At 42.9% G+C, this 24,834-nt stretch overlaps 1 pseudogene across 1 annotated transcript in view; it reads right to left on the reverse strand.

Annotated features, from left to right (window-relative positions):
- Nucleotides 1-1,037: 1,037 nt before the first annotated feature.
- Nucleotides 1,038-24,834, reverse strand: part of LOC123728113 (inactive serine protease PAMR1-like) — a 53,745-nt pseudogene continuing 29,948 nt past the window's right edge. The window contains exons 4-14 of the transcript XR_006759952.1: nucleotides 22,726-22,840; nucleotides 19,044-19,261; nucleotides 18,252-18,359; nucleotides 15,280-15,450; nucleotides 14,839-15,030; nucleotides 13,564-14,601; nucleotides 13,193-13,369; nucleotides 12,902-12,968; nucleotides 4,817-5,049; nucleotides 4,128-4,504; nucleotides 1,038-2,118 (exon numbers count right to left, since the gene is read on the reverse strand). The product of XR_006759952.1 is annotated as an inactive serine protease PAMR1-like (transcript). The remainder of the gene's footprint in view (nucleotides 2,119-4,127; nucleotides 4,505-4,816; nucleotides 5,050-12,901; nucleotides 12,969-13,192; nucleotides 13,370-13,563; nucleotides 14,602-14,838; nucleotides 15,031-15,279; nucleotides 15,451-18,251; nucleotides 18,360-19,043; nucleotides 19,262-22,725; nucleotides 22,841-24,834) is intronic.

Genomic DNA, 24,834 nt, shown 5'->3' on the forward strand with positions numbered 1-24,834 from the left:
TCTGTTCATCTTTCCGACACTGTCGTGTGTGTGTGTGTGTGTGTGTGTGTGTGTGTGTGTGTGTGTGTGTGTGTGTGTGTGTGTGTGTGTGTGTGTGTGTGTGTGCAAGCGAGAGAGTGTGAGAAGAAAGAGCAAGGTGGGCGAAGGTAGATGTGCTGCAATGTATAGCAGAGAACAATGGACACACACACTTACAGTACATCACACACATCACACAAATATGGTCATGATAAGTACAAGCTGATCAAAAACTGTGCTGGGCTTGTGGGCTAGTTCTGACTTCATTTTTTTGTAGATGTTGTGGACATTGTAAGAGAGAAAGTGGAGTTAATACCATTTTGGTGTGTATGAATACCCAATCCCTCTGGCTGTGAGCTTTGGGCTGAGCCTGTTTCCTCTATTTGACTTAGATAGTTTGTGTGTATGTATTGATATGTAGGCTATGTGTGCCTTTTTTAAATGGATGTAGTTCTGCCCTTGAGCTGTTCTTGTCTATTCATCTTTTGTATTATGTCATGTTTCATGTTTTGTGTGGACCCCAGGAAGAGTTGCTGCTGCTATTGCAACAGCTAATGGAGATCCTAATAAAATACCAAAATACCAATACCAGAGCATCCCTCCACATAAATCCATATAAATTGATGTTTTAAAACTGCCACCCTGTGGCTAAATGTTCACACTACACTTTCTCCATCGATTACTTACCAATTTTTCTCTTTAGATGCTTGCAGAGGGGTCAACACTTACATTATTAACTGCGTTATACACACATTATTAACTGTGTAGGCACATAAATGATTTTGTTAATGACTTCAATTTGCAGGTGTTCGATTGCAGCCCTTCATTGTTCATACTTGATCTGGATTAATTCATAGGCTTTCTCTGGCCCTGGCCAAATGGCTGTCTGATTTACATAGCAAGCACCAGGTTCCTTTCTCTCAACTCTATTTAGTAGAATCACATGGGTATCCTTTTAATTAATGCTGGATGAAAGCTCACAGAACCACACTCGATGAACAACTCTAACCAGACCGCCGTGTCTTTACACACAACCACATATCTTTAATTAAAAACAACATTACTTTTATGTCCTTCTATACAATATGTACATCTCTTGAACCACGTGCAAAGCCATAATAATAATACATTACATTATATATACATATCAAAGAATACAATGAAAACCAGCTTTTCCCAGGGAACTGGTTTTCAGGTCGTTTTCAAGTCTAACACCAAATTTAAGGTAAAACCTGAACACTGAAGTACTGTGCTGAGTGGAGGGCATCTCTACCTGATCAGTTTGTGTTAGGGCCTTCTAAAGTCAGCTCAGAGCACTGTACAGTTCAGTGTTACTCTGATCTTTACTGATCACACTCCCTGCGTCGGTATGACAAGAAGCAGGTAGATGGGAGGAGGAAGGAGGGAGAATGGAGAAAGATGTTGGCAAATAAAAGTAAGAGGGGGAATAATGATGAAGAAAAAGAGGGAATTGTTGGTTGAAGAGAGGGAGGAAAAGAGAGATACAGGGCGAGTCACATCCTTGTGATGTCACTTCATATGGCTCTCTATCCAGTCTTTAAAGTTGGCCACATGTGTGTACACTGTAAACAGGTCTGGGTCACACTCTCCCTGGTCATACCCGAAACTCACCAACCCCAGCAGCCGCCACTCCCCTTTGGACTTGTCCCGCCCCCCTGGAGAGGCAAGAGAAGGGTCCTGGGCAGAGCCTGTCTGGGCAGGAAGGATCAGGATACCCCCTGTGTCCGCGGGACAGATGTTAGATGGGCTGTAGTCGGGTCGCTGGCGGCCACAGAGCATGTTGTCCGTGACGCTCACGGGCACCCCTTTACGGGCATACTGCTGCTCGCAGGGCACCACGTCAGCCAGATGCTGCACACCCACCCTGGCCTGCTCCTCTTCCCCAATCCGGGGATCTGGTTGGGGGGCCCAGCCCGTCACCAACCCTTCTCTGGAGGTCACCTCTCCACCCTGGGTGTCAGGTAGGCAGAGGGGCAGGACCTTCTCCCCAATACGAGCCTTGTCCAGCAGCTTGATCACTGCCAGGTCTGAGTCAAGAACCAGCGGGTCGTAGTTGGGGTGTATAGAGATGGAGGCCACCTGAAGGAAAAGAGGAGGGATGGGAAGAGAGACAGAAAGAAATGATTATCAGGGAGTGAGAGAAAATAGACTGGTCAGAGAAAGAAACAGTACAGGTGGGATGGTCAGGGATGGTCAGGGAGCGAAGGGATAGTTAGAATGAAGAAGGAATTGTCAGAGATAGAGAGGAGGGATGGTAAGAGAAAGAATAGAGAGAGAGAAAGGCCGTGTCAAAAAAAGAAAAGCTGTAGAGAGAATAGAGATCCTGTGCCAAACGTAACAGCAGGGTGACAGCTTGGCTGTCAGTGGAATGACGTTAGCTGTGCTAGTTACCTGGCAACTCACTCACACTCCTCAATCATGTGCACATACACTATATTAATATATATATATATATATATATATATATACACAAAATTATGTGGGCACCCCTTCAAATGAGTGGATTTAGCTATTTCAGCAACATCCGTTGTTGACAGACATAAAATTGAGCACACAGCCATGCAATTTCCATAGACAAACATTGGCAGCAGAATGGCCTTACTGAAGAGCTCAGTGACTTTCAACGTGGCACCGTCATAGGATGCCACCTTCCCAACAAGTCTGTTCGTCTGTTCATCATTTCTGCCCTTCTAGAGCTGCCCAGGTCAACTGTAAGTGCTGTTATTGTGAAGTGGAAATGTCTAGGAGCAACAACGGCTCAGTCATGAAGTGGTAGGCCACACAAGCTCAAAGAACGGTACCGCCGAGTGCTGAAGCATGTAGCGGGTAAAAATCGTCTGTCCTCGGTTGTAATACTTACTAACGAGTTCCAAACTGCCTCTGGAAGCAACATCAGCACAAGAACTGTTTGTCGGGAGCTTAGTGAAATGGGTTTCCATGGCTGAGCAGCCACACACAAGCCTAAGCTCACCATGCGTAATGCCAAGCCTCGGCTGGAGCGGTGTAAAGCTCGCCGCCATTGGACTCTGGAGCAGTAGAAACACGTTCTCTGGAGTGATGAATCACGCTTCACCATCTGGCAGTCTGACGGATGTATATGAGTTTGGAGGATGACAGGAGAACGCTACCTGCCCCAATGCATAGTGCCAACTGTAAAGTTTGGTGGAGGTGGAATAATGATCTGGGGCTGTTTTTCATGGTTCGGGCTAGGTCCCTTAGTTCCAGTGAAAGGAAATCTTAATGCTACAGCATACAATGACATTCTTGACGATTCTGTGCTTCCAACTTAGTGGCAACAGTTTGGGGAAGGCCCTTTCCTGTTTCAGCATGACAATGTCCATGTGCACAAAGTGAGGTCCTTACAGAAATCTTACATCTAGTGGAAAGCCTTCCCAGAAGAGTGGAGGCTGTTATAGCAGCAAAAAGGGGACCAACTCCATATTTATGCCTATGATTTTGGAATGAGATGTTCGATGAGCAGGTGTCCACATACTTTTGGTAATGTAGTGTATATTACTTGACAGCCCTTTATAAAGCGCATAATGTACCATTAGACCATATTATTTACAATATACTGCAAAATGGCAATATGCTACTGTATATGTTGGTTAGATCCAGACTAGCTATGTCGGCGCAACCACATTGGTGTTTACTTACGGTCAAAGTAGCTTTCTGGCACCTATTCAATGATTGAACGTAAAAAAAACATGGGGCTGTTTTACATGGCTAGATGTAGTAGACATGATGTAATGATTGTGAAATTATACATTTTAATTGGACACAGGTTCAAAACCATCCAGCCATTGGTATTATATAGAGGTAGACCTTGAGCTTTTACCATCTCATAAGGCTTGAAAATGTACCTATAGTGTGTAACATCATGTGTGGTGAACTGTACACCATAGCTGTATTTCAGTCTAATCATTGCAGTGTGTGGCTGAATACAGGTGGTCTCAGCCGACCACATCATTCATCATTCCCTACTTCTCTCCAAACTCACTCTCACTGCCTACCCACACCCACTAACCCATTTAGCCACTCTCACTCTCTACTCCCCACCCTTAAGCCCTCTCCATCCCCTCTCTTACCCTGAGATGCTGCAGGCCCTTGGTCTCTCGGAGGTCACTGCGGTAGTGTTTTCCCATCACCACCTTGACCGTGGCTGCATCCAGAGGGTACAGCTTCCCCAGCTCAGTCACACAGTGGGCTGCCAACACCACACTCCGCTGGTTCACCAGGGCCCCGCTACACACCAGCTGCCAGCCTGAGGCCTCATCCTGCCCCTGGGATCCAGCCCCAACACCTGATTCAGCTCCAGTCCCCTTCTTTAGTGACCCCGCAAGGCTGGCCTTCTTGTCCATCTTGGTCCCTGCTCCGTTGGTGGGGCGTTGGTAGATGGCGGCTAGCCAGGGCCAGTGGGACTCTGCCGGGCTCTGGGGGTCAAAGGTGGGATGCTTCCCACACACTGGGAAAAGAGAAGGATGGAGAGACAAGGGTGGAGAGGAAAGTGTGGCCGGGCGTGAGAAGGGTGGGAAAGAAGGGGAAGGAAGATATTAAACCTCAGATCTACCAGAGTGATGAAACAACACTTGATACTGTATGGAAACCTTATTCCACATCACACCCACCCTGAAATATTACTTTTTCAATCCAATTTTCTTGATTGCTTAGTGTCTAAGTGTGGTTTGAAAGCGCAATTCTAGCATGCCTAGGTGGCATAACAAACCTTTCCTTATATTAAGATGTACATCAAGTAATGTGGCTCTGCTGCCCTCACCTGGCGAACAGGAGACATGACGTCCGCTCCACTTGCCAGTCTTGAGGCAGGTGCGGCGTGCACTGCCTGAGTGCTGGTAAAAGAGAGAGGCACACTCGTACGCAATGTGAGTGTGGAGGTGGTGGAACCCCTGGGGCAGCTGGGATAGCATTGGGGGAACTTTGGTGGGGCCGACAGACTGGAACATCTTCACAAACCCAGAGGATGAGTAGAGCTTATGCACAGGGGTCTTCCTGAGAGATGAGAGGGTTCCATTGAGATGCCTTTACAGAAACAAACTAGTGTATAATGTACCTAAAGAGGCTAGCAGTATGTATAACTCCTTTTACGTTTTTAAATGGTTCATTTATAGGCAGAGGCTGCGGATCTGTAGGTAACCGCCCCGTTCCACATCCGTCCCGCCCCCCCTGGAACCCCGGGAAAGATCTGTATCACGTTCTGCGCATGTGTTTCTTTACCTCTACTTAACTACCCCAAAAATGTGTGGTCACTCTCCCTTCACATTTCTCACTGTCAATTGTGAATGATCTTCTTAGTTATGTACAGTGTTGTTTTGAATGATGTACAGTGAGCAAATTGTAGAGCAGGTAGTGTTAACAAACTGTAGCATATGCTACCTGTCTTTTGTTTCAATCAATGCACATATTTTGCCTAGTGGCACACTGTTTAGTTATGCGCGCATGAGAGAAAAATGTGACCATTCGCACAATCATCCTAAAATGTCATTGGAAATGAGGTGGTGTTTTTTGTCTTAAAGTAACGTTACAATACATTATGCTATTAAATTTGGTTCTGTTATGTACAATACTATCATTATGTGTTCTTGCAGATATTGATTCAACTTTGATCGAGCACCATTTGCCAGAATAGCCCGTTCTCTATGAGTAGAGAGTAGAGACTGTGCCTAAAGTAGAGAATCCTGCACATGCACAGAAGCTGTGGGACCTTTAGCTGTTGGGAAGAAAGATCCAGGAAAAGTCTGATCCGCAGCCGCTCCGTAATTTATATGTGGGCTTCACATGGTAAAGTGGTTCTGTCACTCACAAAAAAGAGCTACAGTGAGGGAAAAAAGTATTTGATCCCCTGCTGATTTTGTACGTTTGCCCACTGACAAAGAAATTATCAGTCTATAATTTTAATGGTAGGTTTATTTGAACAATGAGAGACAGAATAACAACAAAAAATCCAGAAAAACGCATGTCAAAAATGTTATAAATTGATTTGCATTTTAATGAGGGATATAAGTATTTGACACCCTCTCAATCAGAAAGATTTCTGGCTCCCAGGTGTATTTTATACAGGTAACGAGCTGAGATTAGGAGCACACTCTTAAAGGGAGTGCTCCTAATCTCAGCTTGTTACCTGTATAAAAGACACCTGTCCACAGAAGCAATCAATCAATCAGATTCCAAACTCTCCACCATGGCCAAGACCAAAGAGCTCTCCAAGGATGTCAGGGACAAGATTGTAGACCTACACAAGGCTGGAATGGGCTACAAGACAATCGCCAAGCAGCTTGGTGAGAAGGTGACAACAGTTGGTGCGATTATTCGCAAATGGAAGAAACACAAAAGAACTGTCAATCTCCCTCGACCTGGGGCTCCATGCAAGATCTCACCTCGTGGAGTTGCAGTGATCATGAGAACGGTGAGGAATCAGCCCAGAACTACACGGGAGGATCTTGTCAATGATCTCAAGGCAGCTGGGACCATAGTCACCAAGAAAACAATTGGTAACACACTACGCCGTGAAGGACTGAAATCCTGCAGCGCCCTCAAGGTCCCCCTGCTCAAGAAAGCACATATAAATGCCCGTCTGAAGTTTGCCAATGAACATCTGAATGATTCAGAGGACAACTGGGTGAAAGCGTTGTGGTCAGATGAGACCAAAATGGAGCTCTTTGGCATCAACTCAACTCGCCGTGTTTGGAGGAGGAGGAATGCTGCCTATGACCCCAAGAACACCATCCTCACCGTCAAACATGGAGGTGGAAACATTATGCTTTGGGGTGTTTTTCTGCTAAGTGGACAGGACAACTTCACCACATCAAAGGGACGATGGACGGGGCCTTGTACTGTCAAATCTTGGGTGAGAACTTCCTTCCCTCAGCCAGGGCATTGAAAATGGGTCGTGGATGGGTATTCCAGCATGACAATGACCCAAAACACACGGCCAAGGCAACAACGGAGTGGCTCAAGTAGAAGCACATTAAGGTCCTGGAGTGGCCTAGCCAGTCTCCAGACCTTAATCCCATAGAAAATCTGTGGAGGGAGGTGAAGGTTCGAGTTGCCAAACGTCAGCCTCGAAACCTTAATGACTTGGAGAAGATCTGCAAAGAGGAGTTGGACAAAATCCCTCCTGAGATGTGTGCAAATCTGGTGGCCAACTACAAGAAACATCTGACCTCTGTGATTGCCAACAAGGGTTTTGCCACCAAGTACTAAGTCATGTTTTGCAGAGGGGTCAAATACTTATTTCCCTCATTAAAATGCAAATAATTTTATAACATTTTTGACATGCGTTTTCTGGATTTTTGTTGTTGTTATTCTGTCTCTCACTGTTCAAATAAACCTACCATTAAAATTATAGACTGATCATTTCTTTGTCAGTGAGCAGACGTACAAAATCAGCAGGGGATCAAATACTTTTTCCCCTCACTGTAAGTCTTCTGTTGTGATGTGTGCATTAATCAGGGTCATACATCGTGTTTATGGTCTCTCTCGTGTGATGTGCCAATGATGTTGATATATGATTATGCACATATACTATAAGTTTTATGTATGTGGTTTTGATATATGATGATTTCAAAAATGGAAAAAAAAAACAAAAATGGAAAAGAAGTGGGCACGGTGGTGGTCCCAGCGTCTCCAGAGGCGCTCTACCCGGCCGTGGGGATGCACTCCCTGGGGGAGGCGGTGCAGCTGGACCTGCAAGCGGAGTGGGGGATGGAGAAGGAAGACGGACTGATGATAGTGGACAGCCACGAGGACGAGTGGGGGCGTCTCCATGACGTCAGGGTCACCGGCTCGGTAAGGTCCTGGCTTTGCCTGTTGTCTACTTCATACATAATTAATGTTATTCACATAGTCTTCTTCTAGTGATTACATTACACCTCATCTGCTCAACATATACAAGATGTAAATTGTGTATTACTATGAATAACATCCTTTGTATGAAGAGAGAGGTTATGGTTAAGTTCCAATGTCCATACTAGCATACCACTTAGAATGCATGCCGAATACTTTGCTTCATTCAGGTAGTATGCCAGTGTGGATATCGGAAATAGTCCTTATATGTTTGTATCTGTGTTTCTGTCTGTGTGTGTTTGAATGTTGGTGTCTGTTGGTAACTGCTGAGTGGATACCTGCCTGGTGGTGTTTGGCAATGGCATGCTTGCTGAAGGCAGCAGTTACTCTTGCTCTGTGAAAACAGCCTTCATACTGTCATGACGTTGCCCTCTTTGGGTTTTCTATGCACCATCCCCCTACCTCTGTCTCCCACACCCAGGCTCTGTGAGAGCAGTCGTAAATTCCTAAAGAGAATGTCCTGCCTCATGGCCACAGTATGGAGACACAGTGGGTTTCATAGAAAGAACCAAGGAGTTCTTCCACCTCACAGGACTGGAGAACTGAACGACATTTATGTTCTGGAGAAGGTATAAAAGATCGGTGAAGAATCCAGCTACGAACTGGTCCGTTTGGTACAATTTTGTGAAGCTCATGAGAGACAATACGGCCACATTACCATGGCGCTGTTTATATAATAGCCTCAGTTGTGAGACTTACATCTAATGGTTGTATAAAATGAATGAATAAGGATAAAGCTATTTGGAATATGTTGGGATGCTTGTAAGATGTTAATTTGCGAGAATTGTATTTCTGTTTAAAGTTTCACCAAGTCATCGGCACGCCCCCATGAACAGATGGGACCTGGCGTCATGAGACAGCCTTTTTCTGTTATTCCGAATATAACCCCCACCCAGGGTTTCTATCACCAGACCAGCTTACCTCGATAACGAGAGGGCCGAGGTTTGACCATGCATTCCTCTTTCTGAACTTTGACCATACCACGTGGTTAAACTCTTAGACTATCGATACCGACAGAATAAGAACAAGTCTTTGATATTAATTACTAGTCTGCTGCTAGGAATTCGGTATCATTGAACGCGAAGACCGACGAAACATCTGTCCTATAACGACATTAATGAATGTCACTTTGAAATATCCATTCTAACCGAGAGAGAGAGGGAGAGCGAGAGAACGCGAGGACAAACTCCCCAACAGAACGAACTTTTCAACAAAGATCCCGACGACACACTGAGCGTAAATATATATATTGATTGCAATTGTTCCCGAATGAGTGAGTGTTTATGTGCAAAGTATTAGCATTTCAATTGTTATAATTATCAACCCTTTTGTCTAACAAGCCGCCATGCCGGTTTAGCCCACTAGGGCACATTCCTCTATCATTTCTTTGTAACGATATCTACTGTTTGTTATGCATTTCTGTGAATTACTGAGTTAGTAAGTAAATGATTTTAAGACAATTGATGTATGGATGACTCATAGTGAAGACTGGGTTCGTGCAGATAACCAACAATTTACGACGTTTGGAATGAGACTGACGAGGTAAACGAATACATCATTAATCAGAAGACTCATAGATCAGATATTATGATATCTGAAAGTTATATTAGGAAAATTATAACTTTAATCTGAATATTTTCCTTGGTGCCCCGACTTCCTAGTTAATTACAGTTACACGATTAATCAGTTTAATCGCGTAATAATAATTACAGAGTTATTTGATAAATATGTCTTCAGTTTTAATGATGCCAAAGACACGACAATACTTTAGCTACACCTGGGATTATCTCTACACACCTGTAGATTACCAAAGTCTGTTTAAGGTGGAAAACTAAGGGGGAGGCCTGGAATGCTTGCTGCTTCAGAAGGAATTTTGATATGAGAGCATGGAGTCTTCCTTTGTTGACTGAACCCTTTACCACATCCTTCAGATCCAAGAGAAATGTCATGGGTTGTCAAGGTGTGACCTAATCATTCATATCGTTTCATAATAGTTTTCTTATTGATAACACTAATCAGTGATTCGTGGTGTTTAGTGTTGTTGTTAACCTGTGAAGGCAGGTAGCCTAGTGGTTAGAGCGTTGGGCCAGTAACTGAAGGTTGCTAGATCGAATCCCCGAGCTGACAAGGTAAAAATCTGTCGTTCTGCCCCTGAACAAGGCAGTTAACCCACTGTTCCTAGGCCGTCATTGTAAATAAGAATTTGTTCTTAACTGACTTCCCTAGTTAAATAAAGGTTAAATTAAAAAATATAAATTCATAAACCTTTCAGTTTGGTTGCCTGGCAACAGCAGGGCTAGATGTTTTGCGGTTAGGTTTCTAAACCCAGTTGCCCAACATCGCGAGACTTCCTGGAATGCTTGTGATGCAGATTCGGCAGACCAGACCGGGGTTTGGGGTTTATTTGTAAAATAAATAGTCTACATCTAAAGCCACAACCTAGATTCGCCCCAATGTCTTAAGTAGCTGTGCATGTTATTACGACAACCTCTTGAACGTGACAAACTGTCACGTTTTCATTTTCATCAAAAACAACTTTATATCGAAGGAGCGCCTTTGATTTGACGAAATGCACATGCCCAGTTCGGTGCGAGACGACCGTTAGACCTGGTGACGCGTTTCTGTGCATGAGCTTAGCTAGCCAACGTCGCCATCACATCGCCTACAAGCGTGATCGGGGATTTCTATTGGAGAAGCAATTACTACATACACTATGTGGACACCCCTTTAAATTTGTGAATTCGGCTTTTTCAGCCGCACCCGTTGCTGACTGGTATAAAATCGAGCACACAGCCATGCAATCTCCATAGACAAACATTGTCAGTAGAATGACCCGTACTGAAGAGCTCAGTGACTTTCAACGTGGCACCGTCATAGGATGCCACCTTTCCAAAAAGTCAGTTTGTCATATTTCTGCCATGCTAGAGCTGCCCCGGTCAACTGTAAATGCTGTTATTGTGAAGTGGAAACATCTAGGAGCAACAACGGCTCAGCCGCGAAGTGGCTGACAGAACAGGATTTTGGAATGAGATGTTCAATGGGCAGGTGTCCACATACTTTTGACCATGTAGTGTATCGTCATTCGAAACCATATTTGGTTAGGTTGAGAAGATTCTGTACAGGAAGTACCCTGTCTGACCATTTCTTGGCCTTCTTTGTCATCTCTATCCATTACAAAGGATCTCTGCTGTTACGTGACACTTCCTACGGCTCCAATGGGCTCTCAGAGCCCGGGAAAAAGCTGAATGACGTAATTCAAAGCCCTGGCTGAAACACACGAGCGCTTTTGCTAAGTGGTCTATCAGCGGACAAAGGAATTAGGCGCATGCCCGAGTCGACCCCATGCTGTATTTTCTTTCGTCTGTTTACCTAATTGCAGATTCCCGGTCGGAATATTATCGCTTTTTACGAGAAAAATGGCATAAAAATTGATTTTAAACAGCGGTTGACATGCTTCGAAGTACGGTAATGAAATATTTAGAAATCTTTTGTCACGAAATGCGCCATGCGCCCGACCCTTATTCACCATTCGGATAGTGTCTAGAACGCACGAACAAAACGCCGCTGTTGGACATAACTATGGATTATTTTGGACCAAACCAACATTTGTTATTGAAGTAGAAGTCCTGGGAGTGCATTCTGACGAAGAACATCAAAGGTAATAAAACTTTTCTAATAGTAAATCTGATTTTTGTGAGTGCTAAACTTGGTGGGTGTCTAAATAGCTAGCCCTGTGATGCCGGGCTATCTACTGAGAATATTGTAAAATGTGCTTTCACCGAAAAGCTATTTTAAAATCGGACATATGGAGTGCATAGAGGAGTTCTGTATCTATAATTCTTAAAATAATTGTTATGTTTTTTTGTGAACGTTTATCGTGAGTAATTTAGTAAATTCACCAGAGGTTTGCGGGGGGGGGTATGCTAGTTCTGAACGTCACATGCGAATGTAAAAAAGCTGTTTTTTTATATAAATATGAACTTGATTGAACAAAACATGCATGCATTGTATAACATAATGTCCTAGGTTGTCATCTGATGAAGATCATCAAAGGTTAGTGCTGCAATTAGCTGTGGTTTTGTTTTTTGTGACATTATAGGCTAGCTTGAAAAATGGGTAGTCTGATTATTTCTGGCTGGGTACTCTGCTGACATAATCTAATGTTTTGCTTTCGCTGTAAAGCCTTTTTGAAATCGGACAGTGTGGTTAGATTAACGAGAGTCTTGTCTTTAAAATGCTGTAAAATAGTCATATGTTTGAAAAATTGAAGTTTTCGGATTTTAGAGGAATTTGTATTTCGCGCCACGCCCATCATTGGATATTGGAGCAGGTGTTCCGCTAGCGGAACATCTAGATGTAAGAGGTTAAACCACAGTATTTCCTCATTAGAACTTTGTCATATCATTGGGATGATTATTTTGGGATGGTTACTTTTCTTTTGCGAAAAAGCCGAGTGCCTGCCCGTAGGTATTTTCCCTTAGCCCATGTAAAGTGATAGGTCACTACAAAATCAGCGTGGACTCCACATTTTAATATTTGAAAATGTCTGAAAATTAACATTAAGCTCAGTGACCAAAATAACTATGTAAAACAAGTCCTTTAAAAGAATGTGGTTAAGAAAATCACTTGTTTAAGGTAAGCCACTCGAATTTGGTGAAACGTATAAATGGAACACTAGTCACTTTAATAATGCCACTTTTTGCTCAGTTGGTAGAGCATGGTGTTTGCAACGCCAGGGTTGTGAGTTCGTTTCCCACGGGTGACCAGTACGGAGAGAAAAAATGTATGAAATGTATGCATTCACTACTGTAAGTCGCTCTGGATAAGAGCGTCTGCTAAATGACTAAAATGTAAAATGTAAATGTAATGATTTCAATGGCAATGTGGATATACAGTATAGTGTTGGTTAATGCTTACGTCTGGAATTAAATGTAGACTATATAATGTGTATTATTATGTGTGCTCTGTAACATAATATATTATACGTCGTTGGACATACCTGGATGGAGCTTGTGGAGGCAGAACTCTCTGTCTGACCAGCTCTGAGACCTTGGGCTCTCTGCAGGCTGCAGACAAACACACACAGGGTTCCCATTAACACCTACTGACAGGCTGGCAGCTGCTTTCATTGTCAATGTTGGGTTGATTAGAGGCTGCTAAAAATAGTGCTCAACTGGCAGGTGCTACAGTGTGTCCCTTGTTGATAATCACAAAGTAGAGGCACACGCATGCACGCTCGGATGCACGCACACACACATACACACAAACTCGCACACACATCAGTGCCTACCTCTCACACAAAGGGGTTGAGTGCCCCCCAGGTGCCGCCAGGCTGGCAGGTGCGTCTGGCGTCACCACTCAGAGCGTAGGAGTGATTACAAAAGAAATCCACTGTCTCTGGCACCAGCCCTGGCACTACCTGCTGGTACCCATGGTAGAGCTGTGGGAGAGGGGGGACAGCTCTCCTCTGGAAGGAGAGACGGAGGGAAGAGATGGGAAAGAGAGCAGGCGGAGAATGTAAGATAGATAGGTGGAGAGCGAGCGAGCGAGAGAGTGGAGAACAAATTTTAAGATGCTGAGGGTCATTATAATATCTGTTTCAATAATGCAGTGTATTGTACAACATGCACCTGAAGTGTTCGGGGGGATTCTGAGTCTTACCACTGATGCTTTGGTTTTCTCTCTTCTCATCATCAGACTCCTCTTTAGTCGTTTTGTCAGAATCTTTTCCAGTATTTTCCTCTTCAGGTTTGCTTGTACTTGCCGTTGTATCTTTAGTTGAGCCTATATCTTTAGTTGCTCCTATATCTTTGTGTGGCTTTTCCACCAGCCTCTCGGTTTCCTGACCTCCTGATGAATATGGGGTGAACTGTGTGTTGTTGTTTCTAGTTGGAATAAAAATCTTCACAATGTCTTTTGACATTGTTGTATTCATACCCTGCTCTATGTCATTGGTGCCAAACACATCCGTAACAGTGTACTCTACAGCAAATGTGTCTCCCCTTGGTTTTAACTCAGTGTAATCTATGGCAAATGTGTCTCCCCTAGGTTTTAACTCAGTGTAATCTATGGCAAATGTATCTCCCCTAGGTTTTAAGTCATTAGGATCCATTGTGTTTGGATCAATGCTTTTATCTACTGGTTCCTCTTTCTTCTTCTCTTCCTCCTGTCCTTTATCTTCCACCACCACCACCACTATCCCAGGAAACTCTGTTGTCTTTCCTATCTCCCGTATCACATCTGTGTCTCCCCCAGTATCTGGACTGCCATCTATGTCTGCGGTGGTTTTCCCCTCGTCATTTTCTCTTTCTCCCTCCACTGTGTTTACAATGTCATCCGTTTCTTTACTGTCCACTTTATCCTTGGTACCTCCAGTAGGTTTATCTAGCCCAGTTTCTTTTTCTTTGTCACTTGTTTTATCCTCGTTTCGTCCTGGGATGTTAACCAGAGTAATGTCTATGTTTTTGTCTTTACCATCTTTTCTACCGTCCACTGTTGTGTTCCTCAGGCCTGTGTCTGGATCTTTACCAGCCACGTCCTCTTTGATAGCTGTATTATAGTCTATCTCTTTGTCTTTGGGTTTTTCAATGTCTTTGTCAGTGTCTTTGTCTTTTTCTGCATCTTTTTCTTTGTCATTTTCTGTATCTCTTCCTTTGTCATTTCCTTTGTCTTTGCCTGGTTCAGCAAGTGTATTATTCACTGTAAGAAAAAAAGAGAGAAAACAAGTGAATTTCTGGATTGAAATAAGTGTTGTTATACAGTTGGCTAACCATTCTGAATGGTTGTACACATTCTACTAGTGAAATATTCTCAATTGCCTGGTCATGTAGAACATAGTCATTCCTAATAATAGTATATCCACCTTTGATGTCTATCAACACCTGTTCCCACTGTCTCCAAACTCTGATTCCCATCATGCCTTGCTCTGATCCTAACCTTTACCACATGTGGGGGGTGTTCCGCTCCAGGTCTTGTTGGGCAAACAGGTCCTCTGGTGCATCCCGCTCAGCTTGTAGGGCCGGTAGCACAGGTACTGCAGGGCTATGATGACATCATTGGGCCCGTACACTAGGAAGTGGTCTCCATGGACAGGCTTGGTTGGGATGGCACATAATTTCACCATAGGCACTGCAGAGGAACACAGATAACATGTAGGCTCAGTGATGCTGGGATTCAGATTGTCAGACACTATTGAATTTGCAGATGAGTTGTAAATATGTTTATTCCTTAGAGGAGCTGTTGTGTTAACATGTCTCAAAATGTATTGTATAAAACAAACCCACAGTGTCAAGGTCTCTAAGGTCAATCAGGTTGGATTTTTTCACCAAGCATCTAAATTGTTCGTTGTGCTGTGCCCCTCTCTCTCTGGCCTCTTACCACACTGGGGGGCAGGGGCGCTCCAGGTGCCATCCTGGAGGCAGATGGCGGTGCGGATCCCCCTCAGCTCGAATCCAGGGTCACAGCGGAACGTGACTCGCTCCCCTGAGTGATGGAATATCCCCTCTGTGGAGCCATGGACAGGTATTGGGGGCCTCCTGCACCCTACAACTGGAAGGACACAAAAACATATGTACAAAGACATTAGGAGACCTCAGAATGTAGTGCTACGCACACACACTGAAATATAAACAACACCCCCCCGACCAAACCCTCTCCTAACCCAGACAACACTGGGCCAATTGTATGACGCCCTATGGAACTCCCGGCCACGGCCGGTTGTGGGACAGCCCTGGAATGAACCCAGGTCTTTAGTGACGCTTCAAGCACTGCGATGCAATGCCTTAGACCGCTGCGCCACTCGGGAGTCCACCCCACACACATTCTGAACACATTGTTACAGTGTTTCGTCTTCTGTCCGCTATATTGCTAGCAATCTTCTGCCAGTCCTAAACACAACTTCATCCCACTTGGCCAGAAAAGACCACACAGCTACTGCTCACATAACCTAAGTGCGTTTACTGCTGTGCGGAATTAGTACATTATTATCAAGTGTTAACACACCTTATGAACAGCCACCTACAGCTTCAGGGCTCTCAGAACCCAGTTCACAGCTCACAAACCCATTCTTCCTCCTCAGCATTACATTTTACATTTACATTTTAGTCATTTAGCAGACGCTCTTATCCAGAGCGACTTACAGTAGAGTGCATACATTTTATGACATGTTTTTTTGTTTTTTTTAAGTACTGGTCCCCCGTGGGAATCGAAACCCACAACCCTGGCGTTGCAAGCGCCATGCTCTACCAACAGTAGCTAGAAGTTATAAATATAGCCTCCACATCTTACTGCCTTATTAATAGATCATTTCAGCAGGCTTGGTAAAAGTGAGAACAGCTCACAAGGGGATGTTAACACGTTGTCTGGAACAGAGGAATAAATAGAAAACTCCCAGTAAAAAGAAGCTTTAGTTAAACTGTTCAATTTTCCAAGGTAGTGGGTGTTTTTATGATGTGGGTTAGTAGCATGCAGCTTGGGTTGGTTGACTGGAATAGAATAGTGTGTAAATGTTCAGACAATGCCCGACTGTGAAATAGAGAACTTGATTGACACAAATAGCACACATCAACTTGTAATTCACCATTGGGTCCCCTCTCTCTGATCTGGAACCAAGCTAAATACCAATCACACACATGTCTGCACAAACACATGCTCACACCTACACAGACTTATTATGTTCATTCTATATGACTGGCCTTACTGTGGCTATTGGGGCATAGCATTGCAGGACCCACCCCATGCCTCTCTCCCTCTCTCTGGCCATGTTCTGACAGCAGTGTAGTCCAAAACCATCAGAGGAACCCTCCCTATAATCACTGTCTCCCTGCCTTCCAGTGTTTCCACCCTTCAGTTGAGCCGCACGTGGGACGGGACAGGGAAAACTCGCTTGGAATTCCAGACATGGAAAAGAAAAAACGTGCACAACCCTATTGAGTCATTTTCTTATTGGAAAAACAGCTCAAATGTATAGGGATGTTGAATTGAGAACCAATCATGTCCTCTGTTTGCCCACACCCAAGTCCTCCCATCCCAGTGTCTGTCTGTCTGTCTGTCTGTCTGTCTGTCTGTCTGTCTGTCTGTCTGTCTGTCTGTCTGTCTGTCTGTCTGTCCATCTGTCTGTCTCTCTCCACCAGTATATCTCCCACTGGGCTCTCTCTACTTGGATGAGTCATAGTGCAATTATGAAAGAATGCTAACAGAGGATGTTATGATTAAAGAAGCACAATTAATTCACCACTAAGTCCTGTCAACGTCTCGGAAACTATGGTTCAATATTCTTAGTCTAAAATAAAGACTGCATCCGACATATACAGAGAGTTAGGAAAGAATCCTTTCTTGAAATCATGTTATTCTGATAATGGTTGTATACGACATTAGTGTTATCCTAAATCTACCACACAAACGAGCAGTCCATCCCTCCTCACGGGAATACCAGATGGACGAAATTCCATCCCTCCACTTCTCCCATGCGTTTTATGATCTCCTCTCATCCAATGGAAAAGCTGCCTCATATTATAGAAGCAGTTTCGTTCAACATTAGTTGTATAGTCTCAATTTTAGCCCTAAAAATATTACAAGGCTCTTGCTGTTTTCAAAGGGTCCGGGGGGAGGAGAGGGGCGGGGTGGAGGGGCGTGATGCTGGGTAAGGAAACCTAGGCCTGAGTCCAGACGGCCATAAAGAAGCAGGGTTGTGGTGAAGCTGTGGACAGAAGGAGCTCCAGCTATACAGGGCCATGTTGGAGCCCTCTCGGGACGAGGTAGAGGGCTGCATGGCATGGTTTGGTTGGCAGGCAGGTGACTGACCCAGATTGAGATGGGCTGTGGGAAGCTTAGCCTAGCTTAGTCTTGCTCACTTATTTTCCATTTGCCCATATCTGTCATTCTCTCTCTTCCTCTCTGCCTCTCTCTCTCGCTCTCGTCATTCGCTCTGGGTCGGTCTTTCTCTCCAAGATGTTTACTATCCATACATACAGTAAACTCAGATGGTGAGGTGCAGTTTCATGAAGTCAGAATTCTGTCAGGTGGTCATAGTGGTTTATGGTCCATCTGTCGACATGGGACACAGTTTCCCCAGCTGCTGATTTCACAGGGCTAGAGAGGGAGATGACAGCAGGGAATAGGGAGATGACCAGTAGGGAATAGGGAGATGATCAGTGATTGTGACTTACTCATTGTTGTAAGCACTAATGGGACTCTCTGAAGAGATGGTCATGGGAGAATTCCAACATAGATACTCTGCATGCTTGTTGTCTGAGGTCTTTGTTTTAACTGTACTATACAGCTGGAAGACACCAGTAACACAAGTCACATCACCTCTGTGAATAGATTGACCCAAAGTTTAGTGTACTCACCATTCTCACACCTCTGTCCAGTGTAGCCAGCCAGACAGCCACAGTGGTAGGAGTGGGACGTGTCCAGGATACAGGTTCCATCATGGAGACAGGGAGAGGAGCTGCATGCTGAAAACACACGGGAGCAGAAAGGAGGCTTAGACACATTACATGGGCTACATAACAGTAGTTAAAAAATATACACATAATTGCAGGCTTTCCTCGCTCCCACCCTTCATCTGCACTAATCAAAGGAGACCAGGAGAGGAACCATTGATCTGTCCTGAGTATTGATCTGAAATACAGTCAAAGTTTGTAGTGGATTGTTTATTTGGGGGATATGGCAAAAAAAGTATAAACTGTATACAGGTGAGAAAATACTTTGGTGTTTAAATTCATGTGTTCATGTGGTGTTTAAATTCTCTCCAACACCCATCCCCAAAATGTACAGTAGCCTGTGGTATGTATTTTTTGGCTTCAGTGGAGTGCTTGGAGTACTGTGTTACCATGTGTGTTCATGGTGATTGGGTTTGAATGAGGAGCTGAGTGACAGGTTAAGTTGGTACTTATGTGGTTTCTCTCTTAGGCTGCCAAGCAGGGATTCCCTGGAATGAGTTTGATAAGGGTGTGCTCTGCTTAGTTATCATAACAGCCATAAGTTAACATTCAGGTTGCTACCGAAGCCCTCAAGTATTTTTCTAAACTTTCCCAACTTATGATGGGATATTTGCAAACCACAATATATTCCCAGATCTTATTCATCAATTTGCCAACTTTTGGTACTAAATCTACTCTGGGAGGTACTGTTCCTACCTGAGCTTTCTTGGAAGGTGGCGAAGAAGCCGTCAAAGTTCTTATAGCCATCAGCTACAAACAGGACGTGTAGGGAGTTGCCAGAGCTCTGGATTGGAGCAGGCCTGTTGTTCCCACAGAACCGACCAATCACACGAGAGTTGATACTGTCACCATCACGCACCTCGATGTAGTCGTAGCGACAGGAATGGTCAAACTCCAGGCTCAGCATCATGAACCTGTGGGTGGAGAGGAAGGGATAGAGGGAGGGTGGTTAGAAGTAGCTTGGGGAGACTGTTCTAAATGATTGTACCTGTAGCAGAGGTCAACTGAGTTTATTTAGTGGTATTGACAGTTTACCTCAATGTGAAGTACTAATGGGAGTATAGGGTTTGGGGGGTTGGTTTGAGACACAAATCCACATAAATTGATCTCCTCACCTTGAATAAACCTGGAAATAGATGTGTCTACAGCTAAAACATTGCAGTGAAAAAAGTATTTATTTTGACAACGTACCTATTCTCTTGCAGTGACATTTAAAAGGTGTGTATATGAAAGCCAATTGGCACGGTTTGTTTCAGCTAGTCACTTATACCATTCAGTCATCCCTTCACTCCTCTGTTTATTCCAGCCAGAAAGTTTTCATTGCAGTAACCAGGCCTGGATTTTCCATTTAAAACCAATTAAGAGATTTCTCACTTGGTATACATGGTAAACATGATGTAAATGGAGTGTTATTGCACCTCGTTGCCCCCCTTGACTCTGAGTAGGGAGGCTTCTCTTTCTTTCCTGCTAGATCCCTTGTTTTCCTGGAGCAACCGTAAGAGGGAGCGCCTACCTGGCTTTACTGGCTCTGCCATCCTGGCTGGCACCATCTCACACCCCTGAATTTTACTACAGCCAGCAGTAGTGATTGGAACAGTGATTCCACTACTTTGCACAACTCACTTCCTTTTAAATGGAGGTGAGAATTGAATGTTTAAATTCCTCCCATTGTGGTGGAAGCGAAATCTATTATGGATATGGAATCTTTTCACCAAGGCAACACTGATGAGTACTTTTTCATACGGTCATCTTTTTTTATGCTTCCCTCGTCTGCAAAAGAGATCAATGCTAAAAAGAAATTGACTCAGAGTCGTTATAAAAAATAAATCTGCAAGGCTTTCAGCTGAGATCATGTCTAATGCTGTCCAATTTGAGGCAACAAAGCTACAATTGTTACTGTATGGAACTAATGGGATAATAATGCACTTGAGCTAAGATGAAAAATGTAAGATATGACGATACAATTGTTAGTGACACAGGCTGCAAAAACAGTGAGTGATGCCAGCTGGAAACAGTACAGGGAATACAGAAAACAAGGATTTGGATGGAGTGTGAGTTTACATTATATATTTGTAGATTTAAGATCTTTGGCTCGACATACAAAGGAGAATTTTACTTCATATTTTAAATCAGACTTTGTCACAATACCAAGTTCCCCTAAGTGTTATCAAAGTCTCTTACGTCATGGTAGCCTTGTGGTTAGTGTTGGGCTAGTAACCGAAAGGTTGAAAGTTTGAATCCCCTAGCTGACAAGGTACAAATCTGTCGTTCTGCCCCTGAACAAGGCAGTTCCTAGGCCGTCTTTGAAAATAAGAATTTGTTCTTAACTGACTTTCCTAGTTCAGAAAAAAGGGGGCTTGTGCTAATTGGCCCTGGGTTTTCGTTTTCAGGAATATCTTAGGGCCTTAAAAGTATTGGCGTGCAGCGTGTGTTGTTGTGTAACTCGCTGAGTGTGTTGTTGTCCATCATTAGTACGGCAATAAATAAGCGCGATGTAGCCAAGAGTAGTGAGTAATAAATAGAAGATGGCCGTGCCAGTAAGGTTTAGCTGGCTGATGCCAAAACTCATAACTTTCCATTAATCCAACTATGAGCAGAGCAACATGAAACAGAGAGGAGCACTATTTCATTCATGGTTTATGTGGCGTGTATGTCATAAATTCATAAAACAGCAGTATGAGGCCCTATTTCTTCACTTGGAGATATTTCATCAATCTCTTTCTGTCGATAGACCATGTCGTGTGACGATAGCCCAAGCGGGCATGAAAACCTGTTTTATTTCTTTACTGTACTTGCAGACGCATTTGTCTTCTGATCATGGAGCTTGTCTGAGCTTGGCATGGTTGTGTAGTTTAACCTGGTACTTTATGTGTATGTGAAAAATGCAATTTTTTACTATGGAACTGTTTATCTTAACACACAAACTATTATTGTATGTACTATGCATTGTGCCAACAGACTGAATGCAGCTCAATATTCAATGTGGCTATTTTTTTTATCATAAAAGCCCTCAAATATATGCTTGCCTGTCAAAAAGTTTTATGTATTTTGGAAAAAATACATCACATAAATGAAATGCAATGACTTTTCCTCAAGACTATGAGTGGTTCCAACCTTCGTCTAGACATTGGGCCATGAAATACCTCTCATAGAACTGTGAAAACTGAAATTAAATTAGTCTTAAATGGGTCAAGTATTAATAACTATTACAGATGGTCACCAGAGAGGCCAAAGTCTAGCCTTTTCATGTCAGAGGAAAATATGACTAAGTGACACTTATTGTTTCACAATGCTAGACTAGCTAGAACTAGCTGTCATTGAGCAACACCAGGCTTAAATTAAAACCTCCTAAGGATCTGACCCTTTTTTTCAATTTTCGCCAAAAATGACATACCCATGCCTGTATCTCAGGACCTGAAGCAAGGATATGCATATGCTTGATACCATTTGAAAGGAAACACTTTGAAGTGTGTGGAAATGTGAAATGGCTGTAGGAGAATATAACACATTAGATCTGGTAAAAGATAATACAAACAAAAAAACATGAGTTTTCTAAATATTTTTTGTTCCATCATATTTGAAATGCAAGAGAAAGGCCATAATATAATATTGCAGTTTGGGCGCAATTTAGATTTTGACCACTAGATGACAGCAGTGTGTGTGCAAAGTTTCAGATTGATCCAATGAAGCATTGTAATACTGGACAATATTTTGTATCAAGTCTGCCCAAAGGTGCCGAATTGGTAAATTGATACATTTATAAGTACATAACTATAGAGAAAATACAAAAATGATATGGTAATATAACATTTAAGTTTACACACTCCCAGGAATGTCATACATGATGGATCATTAGCTTATACACTAACTTTCACACATCTAGATGGCCGGGCGGGGTGGGTGTGGAGCCAGAGGCAGCAGGGGTTCAAACTGTAGAACCCAGATCTTACATTTGAATATAAAAATGGATTTTATCAAACAAAACTGTGGTACATTTTATCTCTGGGACCCTCAGGATTCAAATCAGAGCAAGATTACTGAATGTAAGTACATTATTTACCTTCAGAGGTGAATGTATCAATTGATTTAAAAAAATTGTTGTGCACTCTCCTCAAACAATAGTATGGTATTTTTTCACTGTAATAGCTACTGTAAATTGGACAGTGCAGTTAGATTAACAAGAATTTAAGCTTTCTGCCCATATGTCCTGCAAAGTTTGCTGTTACTTACAACGTCATGCTAATCACATTAGCGCACATTAGCTCAACCATCCCGGTATGGGGACAGCAATCCCGTAGAGATTTTTAAGTTCAGTGAACTAACTCGGTCTTGAAGTTCAGAGACAACCCAGGTCAAATACGTGGTTGGTCACACCCACCTGAAATCGATGGTGAATGCTCGGTCCACCTGAACAGTCCACTCACAACGAGCGTTGGTGGGGTAGCTCTCCAGGACTATGTGGCCCTGACGTTTATGGATCACTCCTCCACACTCTGTAAACAGGAAAAGAACCAATTCAGAGCTCACACTTTACATAATTATGCAATGCAATAGGCTTTTCATTTCTTGATGTAATTATATGTTACTGTAAGACAGCATACTAGCTGATCGTTTGAATCATAATTTGGCCAGTTTCTATTCATTACAAGTAAATCATTGTGTTGTGTAGCTCATACAGTGCCTTCAGAAAGTATTCACACCCCTTGACTTTTTCCACATTTGGGACTCATTTCAGTGAACTAGGTGTATGTCACACCTCACTACTTCACAGGAGAGGCATTTGAACATAAACATTTTTATAGTATGATAGCTAAGGGTATGAAGGAAATTCTGCCGTTTGATTGCAAATACGCAGAGGGAGTTGAAAAGAGAACACACAGAAGGCTGTTGTATAAAACACCTGGCTCCAGATTACATCTTCAAACTAAGGGCAACCATGGCATTCGTGACAGAGAGGGAGAAGGGTCCATCCATGTATACGGTTAAGATAGTCTAGCTAGCTACATTTTCAGATATTATACGTTTCTAATTTTGTCAGAAAATCGTTTTCATTTGAAGTTAAAACATACTGTTAGCTTGCTAGCTAGCTAATGTTAGCTGGCTGGCTCGTTAGCTAATGATAAGTGTGTATGATCTGTCTAGTAATATTATTTGTATCCCAGAGCCATTTGCATTGCTAGTTATAGCCTAATGTTAGCTAGCTAACCAACGTTGAACCTGAATGGTTAGCTACCTGAAGATTCATGCAGGGTAGTAACGTTATGAGTTGGGATTATGGTTAATTATTTAGCTAGTTAGCTACATGTCTAAACAAAATACTCTACTATGAAAGTAACAATTTCACCACACCTTCTGTGACCTGTGCATGTGACAAATCAACTTAGATTTTATTTGATATAGTATGTGTTTACCAGAGAGGGTAATGTGAAGAATGTGACCTGCACCAAAGTCAAATTACAATATAACGTCAGGTCAATGAGACAGTGTCCAAGTTCTAAAATTCTCCGGTAGAAAGCCCTGCTTTTATTTCATCACACTCACACCCGTAAGCTATTTTCTGTAATTGACTTGCCATTAACTTGTAAATAATGATTTTGTTGTGAGTTTATTTTTCTGTAATAATGAAGACAAATGAGCTAAAGTGAAGATGTTGTCAGCTATATGGCATGGTCATTATTTGAACTGGCTAGCCAGCTAGCTAGCTAGCTAACAAGCTAAAAACAAACCAAAACATTGTTTAGAAAAGTTGCTTTTAGTTGCCTGGTTCGCTAGATTGACAAACACTAAATACATGTTTAAATGGGTGGATATATTGGTTTTAAAAAACACTACAGTAGTTATGCTATTTTGTACCACCAGGCTGCTGGTGTCATGCAGCCTGTAGTTTTTGTGTTTATACTTTTTCAAAACGACAACGACAAGTTTGATGTCGGACGACAATAGCATGTTCATGATGTCACTGCAACAACTGTCAATAGACATAGTATAAACCAGCCTTTAGCCTTGAAATCTTTGGTTGTTTAGTACTTGGCCTCACATGTGAATCCTTAAAGAGATGGGTGGGACTAAGGCTTAAGAGGGTGTGAACGATGCTGAATGGGTGTAGACAAAGGAGAGCTCTCCAGTAGGTTTACCAAAACATTAAAGTGAGGTTACAAATGTATCAACTTTCAAAGCAGAATTACTTTTCCATTGTTCCTCAACTGTAGTGTATGTTAAACCATTGTCTAGTTCTGAGTCTCTTCTTTTATCCAATGTAAAAAACACAATTTCAAATTTTGCCACATAAGACCAAATCGACCAGGTCGGTCACATTTTGTTATGTTACTGCCTGAACTTAAAATTGATTATATTGAGATTTTGTGACACAAATCTACACACAATACCCCATAATGTCAAAGTGAAATTATGTTTTTAGAATGTTTCCCAATTAATTACAAATGAAAAGCTAAAATGTCTTGAGTCAGTAAGTATTCAACCCTTTTGT

The sequence above is a fragment of the Salmo salar genome, chromosome ssa17, assembly GCF_905237065.1.
Source record: "Salmo salar chromosome ssa17, Ssal_v3.1, whole genome shotgun sequence".
Taxonomy (NCBI): domain Eukaryota; kingdom Metazoa; phylum Chordata; class Actinopteri; order Salmoniformes; family Salmonidae; genus Salmo; species Salmo salar.